At 44.2% G+C, this 12,713-nt stretch overlaps 1 long non-coding RNA gene across 1 annotated transcript; it reads left to right on the forward strand.

Moving 5' to 3' along the window:
* Positions 1 to 5,489: 5,489 nt before the first annotated feature.
* Positions 5,490 to 11,924, forward strand: LOC145515189 (uncharacterized). The gene is made up of 2 exons (XR_014060732.1): positions 5,490 to 8,321; positions 9,924 to 11,924. It is a non-coding gene; the product is annotated as an uncharacterized LOC145515189 (long non-coding RNA).
* Positions 11,925 to 12,713: the final 789 nt, after the last annotated feature.

Here is a 12,713-nt window from a genome sequence, read left to right on the forward strand (position 1 = left end):
GTGATGGACAGGGAGGCCTGGCATCCTGCGGTTCATGGGGTCACAAAGAGTCGGACACGACTGAGCGACTGAACTGAACTGAAAAGAGAAGCTATTAGAAAGTTACCATAATCACAACTATGTGAGAGGTTATGTCAATTAAAAATGGAAAGAGAGGACTTCCTTTGGTCCAGTGGTTAAGAATCCACCTTTCAATGCAGAGGACACAGGTTCTATCTCTGCTCAGGAAACTGTGATCCCACATGCAGAGTAACTAAGCCTGAGCACTGCAACTAGAGAGTCTGTGCTACAGCTAAGACCCAACACAAATATTTGAAAAAAATAAAAGGAAAGAGGTACTCAAAAATTACAGATATTGAAGAATTGAAGGATTATCAGTATAGCTTTGTTAGTGTAGCAGCATGATTAAGAGAAACTATTAGATATAATGTAATAATTTTTGTAAAGGAAAAGATGTAAACTTGCATCTAAAATCTTTGGAAATATATCCTTAAGTAAATTGAAATAGTAGGTTTATAGTGAGTCTAGGGTGACACTGAGTTGAAAAAACAAACACTTATCAGATCATCAGTGCTCCCTGTCTGGATGCCATTACTCTCTCCATTGAAAACATCACATTTCCAACATTAAAGAGACATTTTCTTCCCCTCGGCACTAATAATTTTTTACTATTTCCATATTAATTTTAGAATAATATTTTGTTTGTATCTGTAAAATCTTGATTGAAAATGCATTAAACCTGTATGTCAGTTTGGGGTCTTCCAACATCATTTCTATATTGTATCTTCCAATCAATGAATAAAGTATATTTCTCTAAGATGACCTAAAGAAAAGGTCATCTTTTCTTTGTTTCTTTACCATCTAAAAAAGTACATGTTTTGTTAGATTTGCACATTTTTTTTCTAGTTTTAATTTTCTGAGCATTCAGACATGGTATTATATATTTTTTTTTTCTGGGGAGGAACATGGTGTTATATTTTAAATTTCAGTTTCCATGTGTTAATTGCTAACGTGTAAAATTGCAGTAGTTTTTTATATGTTTTTCTTGTATCCTGACACTTAATATGTTTACTAGAAATTCCTGTAAATTCTTTTGCCTTTCACATATTCCATTTCATTAAATTTCCTACTGATGTAACAAATCACCACCAACTGAGTGGATTAAAGCGACAAACTTGTTCTCTGGCAGTTCTGGAGGCCAGGATTATAAAATGAACCCACAGTCCTGTGCTTCATCTGGATTCTCCAGGTCAGAATACTTTTCCTTGCCTTTCCTGTTTCTAGATGTTATTTTCTTCCTTTGACTCATTGTTACCTTACTCTACCTCTGAAGGCAGCAAGTTAGCATTTAAAAAAATTTTTTAATATTTATTTTTTTGGCCAGTTTTTGGTTTAAGCACGTGGGATCTTTAGTTGTAGCATTCAAACTCTTAGTTGTGGCATATAATATCTAGTTCCCTGACCAGGGATTGAACCAGGGCCCCCTACATTGGGAGTGTGGAGTCTTAGCCGCTGGACCACCAGGGGAGTCCCAAGGTATCTTAAAATCTCTTTACCTTCCATCACATCACCGGCTTCAAGATGATCTATCGCCATCTGTATTTTTCTTAGAAGGACCTTTGGAATTATATTACATTTACCAGTTCATCCAATCTAATCTCCTTGTCTGGATTTTAACTAGATCACATTTGCAAACTCCCCTTGGACATTTAAAGTAGTACTCAACATGTTCTAGATAAGAGGACGTGGGCAGTATTGGGGCCGGGGGGAGTGCATTATTCAGCCTACCAAACCAGACTGTCTTCTCCTGATGGGTGTACAATTTTAACATCCTTTTCTCTCCATATAGCTTTTATCATTGTTTGTTAAAACATTTATTTGTATTTATTAATTTGTCTATGTCAGGCATTGGTTGTGGCACCTGGGATCTTCAGTCTTCCTTGTAGCATCTTTTCCTTGCAGCACGTGAAGTCTTAGTTGTGGCATGTGGAATCTAGTTCCCTGACCAGTGATCAAAACCAGACCCTCTGCATTGGGAGCACAGAGTCTTATCCACTGGACGGACTACCAGGGAAGTCCTTATAGCTTTTACTTACTTTATTCTCTTAATTTACTGGCTAGAATGTCTAAAACAATGTCAATGGCAGTGCTGAGAGTGGACGTATTGGTCTGCTTCCTAACCTCTGGGGAAAAGCATCTGGTCTCACTGTTGAGTGTGGTGTTTGCTGTGAGTTTCTGCAGGTGTTCTTTCTTGAGTTGAGGGAGGTTCCCACTCTTCTTTGTTTTCTGAAGTTTATATTATAAATGGTTGTTGACTTTCGTTAAATGCAGTTTCTGAATCAATTGATAAGACAATTTGATTTTTCTTCTTTTGTCTGTCAACAGTCTGAATGACATTGATTGAAATTCGAGATAGCCTTCTATCCCTCACATATACCCCATTGGATCACGGCATACAATTCTTTTTGTCCCTTGCTGATTTCTATTGCTAATATTTTGTAAGAAAGTTTGCTTCTTCATGTGGGATTTAGTTGGTAGTTATCTTTATCTTTTCTTTTCTTTTGATACCTTTGTCTAGTATTGTCTCACAGTAATACTGGCCTCATAAATTGAGTTGGGAAGTGTTCCCTCCTTTCCTTTCATCTAAAAGAAATCATGTCAAGTTGCTGCTAAATCTTCTTTGTATGTTTGTTCAGTTAGTCAGTTTGGTCGCTCAGTCGTGTCTGACTCTTTGCGACTCCATGGACTGCAGCACACCAGGCTCCCTGTCCATCACAAACTCACAGAGCTTATTCAAACTCATGTCCATTGAGTTGGTGATGCCATACAACCATCTCATCCTCTGTTGTCCCCTTCTCCTCCCTCCATCAGTCATTCCCAGCATCAGGGTCTTTTCCATTGAGTCAGTTCTTTGCATCAGGTGGCCGAGGTATTGGGGTTTCAGCTTTAGCATCAGTCCTTGCAATGACTATTCAGGACTGATTTCTTTTAGGATGGACTGGTTGGATCTTCTTGCAGTCCAAGGGACTCCCAAGAGTCTTCTGCAACACCACAATTCAAAAGCATCAATTCTTCAGCTTTCAGCTTTCTTTATAGTTCCAGCTCTCACATCCGTACATGACTACTGGAAAAAAACCAAAGCTTTGACTAGATGGGCCTTTGTTGGCAAAGTAATGTCTCTACTTTTTAATATGCTGTCTAGGTTGATCATAACTTTTCTTCCAAGGAGCAAGCATCTTTTAATTTCATGGCTGCAGTCACCATCTGCAGTGATTTTGGAGCCCAAAAATGTAAAGTTTGTCACCATTTCCATTGTTTCCCCATCTGTTTGCCATGATATGATGGGATCAGATGCCATGTTCTTAGTTTTATGAATGTTGAGTTTTAAGCCAACTTTGTCACTCTTTCACTTTCATCAAGAAGCTCTTTAGTTCTTCTTCGTATGTTTGTATGTTTGTTAGATGTGTCTAATACCGCTGTTGTGACTTTGTTACACTAATATTTGTTAAGTCAAGGTCCTCAGTGTTGGACGTTATGTCACAGCTAACAGAAGACTGCAAAGGAAAGTGAACTGGAAGTGTTTATTACTCACACATCCTGGAGGAGCTGCAAGGCAAACATCAAGGCCTCAAGTGGGAAGTCAGGGCAGGGTGCAGAGAGCCGAGCAGGGACAGCCTGGGGCTTGTACCTTCATTAGGCTCTGTAGATGGAGTGCTCTGAGGTCCAGGGTTAAGGCTGGATCGAACTTTGTTCTTTATCCTGAGAGTGTAAGTTTCCATGAAACACAGGGCCACTCGGCTACGTGTGTCCAGTGACAGGCGAAAATTATTGGAGCACTTAGTGGTTTCTAACTGACCAATTTGTTTCCTTTCTGCTCTGGGTGAATCTAAACACACTAAAATATTTCTCTAATTTAATACAGATATTCTGATTCTAGTATCAAGGTGGGTAATAAAAGATCTCATCTTGAAATGTTCTCTATTCATTCCATCCTACTTAAAAGTGAGAGAGATACAAAAAGGCCTGCAAGCTTGGAACTAGTCTAAGATCACCTCCAATTTTAATTTAATGTTAGAGTGTAACTTAATAGTAATTTAACTGTTATATCCTAACTTATGACATATTACTACTCAGGAATAAAAATTTATGCAGCCATCATAAAAGTTAGAATGTGGATGACCCTGGAAGGCTGTGCTAAGTGAAAGAAGGGAGAACTAAGACTGCATATAGCGTGACTTAATTTATGTGAAATGCCCAGAGCAGCCACATCCATAGAAACAGAAAGTAGCTTAATGTTTGCTAATGGCTGCGGGTGGAGTAGGGAATAATGGCTAATGGTGATGAATCCCACTGCAAAGAGTACACATGAAAAGTGTGCATTTTATTTTGTATGAATTATGTCTCCATAAAAGGAGCATAAACTGACATCTCCATGTTGAATCAGAAAAGAGCTCTGATCTACTCTCCATGGCTCACAAGGTGTGGGAGACCATGAGTTCCAATTTCCATGGTGTTTCTGGAAGGAAAAGATGATGGTAGGAATAATGGCAAGAAGGTGAGGGACTGGGGAGGTGAGGTGAAAGTGACATGCCGTGTTTCCAAAAACACCAGTGACGGACTTGCTTAGCCATTATGAGACTTCAGTTCGTTCTCTCTCTCTCTTTATATATATATTTATTTGGCTCCTTCAGGTCTTGGTTGCTGCGGGCGGGATCTTTGCTGTCACATGGAACGTTGCACAGGTGCTGCAGTTTGCCTGGGCTTCAGTAGTTGCATGGTGCGGGCTTAGGTGCAGCACATGAGATCTTAGTTTCCCGACCAGGGATCGAACCTTTGTCCGCTGCATTGCAAGGTGGATTCTTGACCACAGGGCCACCAGGAGAGTGTCTGGTTCATTATTTCTCATCATCCATATATCTCATGGACGTTGCAGTGGGCAGAGCTTCTGTCTCCATTGTTGCCGAACTCACACTTTGCATATGTCTCATTTCCCTGTGTGCATTTTCATGCCACACAAACCTGAAAACAACCTCTGGATTTACACATCTTGCAGGTCTTTCACTGAAGAGGAAGGAATGGAAATTAAATATCAATATATAAATTGGGCAAACGGTATGTCTAAAAATAAAAATGAAATGTATGCTTCACAAAATAGAATTCCAGTGCAGTTGAGACTGTGAATATAATGCTTATTACCATGACTTCAAATAGAGGTTTTTATTGCCTTTCAAAAATGGCTTCTTCTAAAAACCGTTGAAGCATACTTGCAATCTGATAAACACTTCCACACGTTAACTTTCATGAAACAAAGAGAAAAATAAGCAGTTCATCTAAACAGTATTTCACAACTATTCCCAATAATCACTTTGTGTGGTGGAATCTGTGTGCATCAGGAAGAGGAAAGGAGAAAGTGGGCTATTTACTTGAGGAATTGTTGTCTTTACTCAGCAAGAGGTCGGGAGTTGCAAGAATAAGCATTCGGTTTTCTCAGAGTCTAACTCCATCTTTGAGGTCTGACGGCAAGTACTTTAAGCCTCACTGCAGTCTCTTCCCATTCTGCCCCACCACCTTGAGTAGGTAGAGTCTCTTCCAGTGAACTGTGTGTGGGGAGAACAGAAACCAGAGCTGGAGTAACTGTCTTCCTCACCGAACTCAACCCAGCCAGTTCTCAGATGCCTTTATTTAATTTGCCTGCATCAAGTCTTAGTTGTAGCACACGTTATCTTTGTTGCATCATCAGATGCCTTTAAACTGGACTCTGTGATGGCCTCAGGTGGATGGGAAGTTTTCACAGGAGGGCCAGCGTGTTGATCCTCACACTGAACACCCAAGTGTCCTCTGGGCAGCCACTCGTGTCTGTTCCTTTTAACCCCATGTGCTCATGCATGCAGGGAGGAGACGCTGAGAAATGAGGGAGGAGAAGGGGAGCCTTGAGGGGTCTGCAGGTGGGGGCATTAAGGTGAGCCCAGTGCACCCATCCCTTATGACACTGAGAGGTGTGTGGAGCTGTTGGCAAGAGATGCTGCTCTTCCATCTGGAGCATCTGCACGTGGGTTTATGGATGGTGTGGGTACCACAGCATCTTAGCTCAGGTTCCCTGAGACTGAGGTTTGGATGCCTGGTTTTAATTGACTAACTCACAGTGTCGCCTGTGGATGGATGAAGGCAGCAGGATCAGGCAGAGAGAGATGTGCTCCCATGGTGTTTTCAGAACCATGTCCTGCACTGAGCCCATGGGGCATTCCTGGTGCAGGGGGCCATGATCCCCTGCAGGGGGGTGGGAGGGGGGTACAGGGGGGTGAGAGCCATGGTCCTGAAGGAATGAATCTAAAGGTGCCCCCCACAGTACTCACTCCATGTGGGCTCTCCCCTGGGGTCTCTTTGGAGGGCAGCCATCATCATGCACCCTACAGAGTAACACAAGAAAGATCCCAGAGATCTTGTGGGCAGCCTTCAGTGGGTAAGGGATTTGGGGTTGCAGTGAGGAAAGTTCACCTGCATTTTGGAAGATACAGAGGAGAAGCTGGAATGAGTTGAGGATGCCATCCAACCATCTCAGCCTCTGTCACCCCCTTCTCCTCCTGCCGTCAGTCTTTCCCAGCAGCAGGGTCTTTTCCAATGAGTGGGCTCTTCGCATCAGGTGGACAAAGCATTGGAGCCTCAGCTTCAGCATCAGTCCTTTCAATGAATATTCAGGACTGATCTCCTTTAGGATGGACTGGTTGGATCTCCTTGCAGTCCAAGGGACTCTCAAGCGTCTTCTCCAACACCACAGTTCAAAAGCATCAATTCTTCAGTGCTCAGCCTTGTTTATGGTCCAACTCTCACGTCCATACATGACCACTGGAAAAAACGATGGCTTTGACGCGATTGACCTTCGTCAGCAAAGTAATGTCTCTGCTTTTTAATACACTGTCTAGATTTGTCATACCTTTTCTTGCAAGGAACTGTGAGGAAATCTGTCTTCTTCCTAATGTATCACTCTTGCCTGTAGCGTGTAAAATGTATTCTTCCACCCTCCAGGGGTGCTGCAGCTCCACCGGAGACACAGGCAGGGTCTTTGTCATGATCTATACTCTGTCATCTGGCATCCTTCACTGCTTGACTAAGAGAAGCACAGGATGGCCTGTTTCAAAGGGATTATCTTCGTTTTGTCCCCCTTCTAGTTTTGACACCATCAGTTGCTCAGTTCTTAGTCTATGTTGATTAGAGCAGAAGCCTCTGTCGTCCTAACCCCTAGGCCTGTCCCGGTTCCATCCTCATTGGCTGTACCCGGAAGACCTAATCCGAAGATGGAAAGACACTACTGTTCTTTCATGCCGTCGGTGACACCAGAACCTGCATGTGGCTGTCTCAAACCCTGTCTGTTTAGATCGATCCCTTACCTGGTTTTTGTGTTACGACTTTTGTACCACCTTCAAGGGTGAATATAACAGGGAAGTGGTTTGGATCTTCTGTAATCGCTACTCAGGAAAACTGTAAAGAAAGTGTACAGAGAGATCCTCTTTTTGATCCCCAGTCCTCCATGGGGAGCATGTATGAATCTTTCAGGTCTGAGCTTGTCAGCTGTGGGTAGAGCACATGGTCCCGTGTTCAGTTCCTGTAATATCTGACCATGAGGTGTGTGTGTGTGTGTGTGTGTGTGTGTGTGTGTGGTTTATACTACGAAGTCTACATATAATACGAGTGTTAGTATACTTGATGTTGTCCCAAAGATCTCTCCAACTATCTCAATTTTTTTTAATTCTTTTTTCCTGTCCAGCTTCAGTGATTTTGTCTACTGTTTCCTAGTTCTCAGCTTCATTTCACTGTATCATCTGATCACTTGTTGATTCCTTCTAGTGTATTTTTTATTTGTTATTGTTATTGTTATTTGTTATTTGTGTATTTTTAATTTGTTATTGTATTTTTCAGCTCTGTCTGGTTCTTCTTTGTATCTTCTAACTCTTTATTAAAGACCTCCCACCTCTCTGTTTATCCATTCCTTTCCCGAGTTCTTTGAGCATTTTGCTGGTCCTAATCTTGAACTCTGTTGCACTGACGGCTTATCTCCACTTCATGTACTTCTTCTGGGGTCTTCCCTTTGTTTGGAAAAAATTCCTCCGTCACCTCGTCCTGCCTGATCTACTGTTTTTATTTCTGTGTGTTTTCTAGGTCAGTTATGTTTCTGGTTCTGCAGGAAACAGGCTTTTGGAAGAGACGGCCTGTGCATCCCAGCAGCTCGCTCCCTTCTGAGCACCAGAGCCCCCTGGCGTAGGGGCGCCCCCTACGTGGGTGGCGGGGGCCCTTCCTCTGTGGCAGGCTGACCACTGCACAGTCGGGTAAGTACTGCTGCCCCCTGCCCGCCCAGCCTTGTGCAGAGGCCGCCAGCCGCTGATGGGGGTGGTCCTAGGGGGCCTGTTTGTGACACTGCTGGCTCTTGAGTCCGAGGTGTCCCAGAGCTGGTGTCAGTGCACTGGTAAGTGGGGCCGATCTCAGAGTGGCTGGCTCGGCACCTCAGGGTGTCTCAAGGCTGGTGTCACCCTGCTGGTGGGCACCCTGAGTCCTGACACAGCTGGCTGCCAGACTACAGCGGTCATGGGGCCGGTATCTGCCTGTTGCTGGGCAAGACCCGCTCCCAGGGCAGTCTAGGACTGGTGCCCCCCCAGTGGTGGACTGAGCTGGGCCCTGGGGTTCCCTTCTGTAGAGCTGAGGGGTCTGGATCTGGTGTCAGCCCCCTGGTGGGTGGGGCTGTGGCCCTGGGAGACCCAGGGCTGGAGTGGCTGCTGTCACGTGGAGCAGGGTCCCCAGAGCTCCGGCTCCAGCACTCGGGCATCCTGGAGTTGCTGGCAGCCTGTTGGTGGACAGGGCCAGCATGGGGCTCTAGGGCAGCTGCTACCTCCTAGGTAGGCTGCGCACCTTCGTCTCTCTCTGCAGTGCCCTGGAGGTCCTGAAGCTGCTGCTGGCCCACTGGTGGTCACAGCCAGGGCCCAGGTCCCAGGGCTAGCCCCAGGCTCTGGTGGGCAGACCTCAGACCCAAAGTCTGTGGCTCTGGGGCCCTGTCTGAAATTCCTGAACAAGCCAAATATTTTCCAGTCATTGATTTGAAGGATGCTTTGATTTCTATACCATTGGTGGAGCAAAGCCAATTTTTATTTGTCTTGTAAGATCCTACCCACCTAGCTTCTTAGTTAAGAAGCATGGACAGTTTTGCCTCAAGGGTTTCATCACAGCCCTCATTTATGTCAGCAAAGTTTGTCACAGGATCTACAAAACTTTAATAGCCCTGAGACAGTGGTGCTACAATACGTAGATGATATTCTGCTCTGTGCTGAGACAGAGGAAGCTTGCTCACAAGCCTCAGAAGACTTCCTACGTTAGGGAAAAGGTTCAGCTTTGTCAACAATCTGTTAAATATCTGGGCCTAATCATATCAGAAGGGATGAAGGCCGTAGGCCCGAGAGAATTATTAAATCATCCCCTACCTATGTCTCTAGCACTGGGAGGCGAGTTCTTTACCACGGGCGCCAGAGACTGGCTGGTTTGGTCTCCAGAGACTCAAAAGGCTTTTTCTCTGTGGCAGACCATTTTTACGCACAGATATTGTCATAGATCCTGAAGCCTTGGAATTAACTATGTAACTCAACTTTCAGCTTTTCAGCAGACATTACAGGAACTCTGGGAGGTGACTCCTGACCTAGCCTCTGAGTCAAACAACCCACTGTTTGAGCCAGGAACCGAGGTCCTGATAAAGACATTGGGATCTAGGGGACAAGCTCTCGAGCGCCTCTGGAAAGGCCCTTACGAGGTTGTTCTTTCTTCTCCCACAGCTATCAGAGTGCCAGGAACTGAATCGTGGGTGCACCACACTCGAGTTAAAAGGTGGCATCCTGACCCAAACTAAGCGATGCCATTTTCATGTCTTTATGCTTTTTACTTTTCAGATGAACTTGATAACTTTTGTGTGCTTGCTTCTGCTGACTCCAAAAATCCTGAGTCTTTGGTTTGACCTTCAAGATAACACCTTCCTTTTCTGGGCTCACTCCTATGCTGCATTCCAGAATCGGTCTAATTGCTGGGTCTGCAGAGCGCTCCCCTCCTTGTCATTTGAAAGCTTCCCGTGGTGGGCATTCCATCCCAGGGAAAGGACTTTCTCCAAGTCTGCAACTACCTTCGCCAATGGCACTCATATGTGATGCCTCTTCTTAATCTGATGACATCTCAACGATCCTAAGACAGACTGGTGCAACACTTTGTACCTTAACTATGGACAGAATGTGACTTTTAACTTTGATTATACATTATCTTGTTTTAATGACTGTTTTGCTGCACATAAGAAGGCAAATGGGTCTAGCTCTGGTGGTTTTCTACCTGATGTTTATCAAATATGGCATGAGGTCACATGGCTAACTCCTAAAAAGGGACGCCTACTATCTAATGCTCCCAAATGCAGGAAACGAATAGAGCCAACCCCAGAAGTTAGCCAACAACTTATTATAATGATTAGAAACAATTGGGATTTTTGTCTCAAGAAATATGCAATGTAATCATTCCTGTGTTTTCCAGTCCCAGTTCAGGTCCTCCTTTTGCCTGGCCAGGCACTGATTGGGACTGGATCCCTCAGCCACGCTGGCTTGCTCCAAACAGGACCTACTGAATATGTGGCTCTTACCAATGGGTGTGACTTCCCCCTGGCTGGATAGGGAGATGCACCCTAGGTCTAGCTTTTACTCGTGGCTTCATATTTTCAGAGCTTCCAGGGAAGCCTGCTAATTTGCCACACCTTAGAACTCGTTGGAAAGGTCTTTATTTCACTGGTATGAGTATTTGGCTGCAATATTTGTTCCCTTTCTGGAAACTACAGACATCATGCTACAAGTTGATGCTCTGACTAACTTTACTCAACGGACTTTACAAGATTCTCAAAAAGCTATTTCAGCCCTTAATGCTGAACAAATACAAATTAGAAAGGTGGTTTTACAAAACAGATTGGCCTTAGATATTCTAACAGCCACACAAGGAGGAACTTGGGCCATTATTCAGACTCAATGTTGTACAATATACCAGATATGAGCCCTGATGTTACTCACTTTACTAAACACATGACAGGGTGATTCAGGCTATGGATACTCCTGAAGCCTCAGTCGCCTCACTTTGGGAAACGCTAACTAGCTCCCCATGGTGGAAAACTATCTTAATAATGGTAATATTATGGTATGGTAATAATTCTGATTGTTCTGCTTTTGCTGTTTGCTCCCTGCATCTGTACCTGTGTAGTTGGATGTGTTTCTATCCGCATGAAGGGTTTTAAATTACAAATGGTTGTTCAAGCGGCTACAAGTGCCACAGCCTCCTCCGACTATTCCTTGGGGCCCCTAAATCAGAGACCCTCAATATGAGGGTAAGGAGAATATGCTGCCTCAACAATGTAGGGTCTGGGGAAGCAGAACAGAATCGCCGCACCTGTTCCCTGGCCGCCATATTCTAAAAGAAAAGGGGGGGATGAAAAAGCTAATGGTCAGGTAGGGAGGCCAGGGTCCCTAAATGGCAGGAGGGAAAAAAACTGCAAGTGGCGGACTTTTTTCTCTTCTCTACACAGGATTAAAGGCAGCTCCGTGACGACGCTCGGTTCCTCCTGAACTCGAGTTTTTCTCACCTTGAGCTGCTAATGGCTCAGCAAACCAAATGAAAATGTTTTTCTTAATAAGCTATGTTAGTGAAACTATGTATTTGCTTGGAAATCTGCCTTTCTTCAAGATTCATGTCGATTGTTTTATGGCTGGAGATGACTCCCCTTGTGCCAATTCTGTCTCAAAATGCTTGCTAACCAGTATGTAATGCTTTGCTAAAAACTAACAAGGGGGCACTCTTTATGTCCCCTTCTGATGTCTGTGACAGAAGCTTTCTCCTTCCCTTTACATGTTAATAAAACTCTGCTACACAAAGCTCTAAGTGGTCAAGCCTTGTCTCTGGCCACCAGCCATGCTGGGCTCAGTTGTTTCTCACTCTTTGTGACCCCATGGACAGTAGCCCACCTGCTCCTCTGTCCGTAGCACTTCCCCACCAAGAATACTGGAGTGGGTTGCCATTTCCTCCTCCAGAGGATCTTCCTGACACAGGGATGGAACTTGCATCTCTTCCATCTCCTGCATTGGCAGGCAGATTCTTTACCACTAGTGCCATCTGGGAAGCTGGCCCAGATAGAAATTCTCCAGAGGTCAAGAATTCCAGATCACAGCTATAACCATTCAGATTCTTCTCTGGTGCTCACCAATACCAGTGTCCTTGTGCTAGAATGAACTCAACATGGTCAGCTGCTGGAGTCCAGCTCCAGCAGCCAGAGAATCGCCCTGAAGGGATGAGCGGTGTCAGCGGAGAATGATGCAGCCTCTGACTCAAAGTGCGAAACTGCATGTTTATTTTAAGCATCAAGTTTTCTTTTATACTTTTACAAAAGCATTAGGTCAGAGTTTGACATCTTCAGTTTCCCCTCACCCAGATTTACTGTCTCCATAAATCATTGTTGTCCTTCAGAATTCCTTCTTAAGTGTCCTTGTGATTACATTGTAACTCAAGCTTGTCTCTGGGCTGCATACCACATTCCTCAGTTTATTTCTTATCTTTCTAAATCCTGCTATCCCCTAGTAACTTAAGCTCATTATCTCCTAAAAAGGCTTCTAGCTATTAGTATCTCTAAAATTCCTAGTCTCTATAAGCTATAGTAAAATATGCCA

This window comes from Giraffa tippelskirchi, chromosome 7, assembly GCF_054371585.1.
Source record: "Giraffa tippelskirchi isolate mGirTip1 chromosome 7, T2T-mGirTip1v1.2.pri, whole genome shotgun sequence".
Classification (NCBI taxonomy): Eukaryota; Metazoa; Chordata; class Mammalia; order Artiodactyla; family Giraffidae; genus Giraffa; species Giraffa tippelskirchi.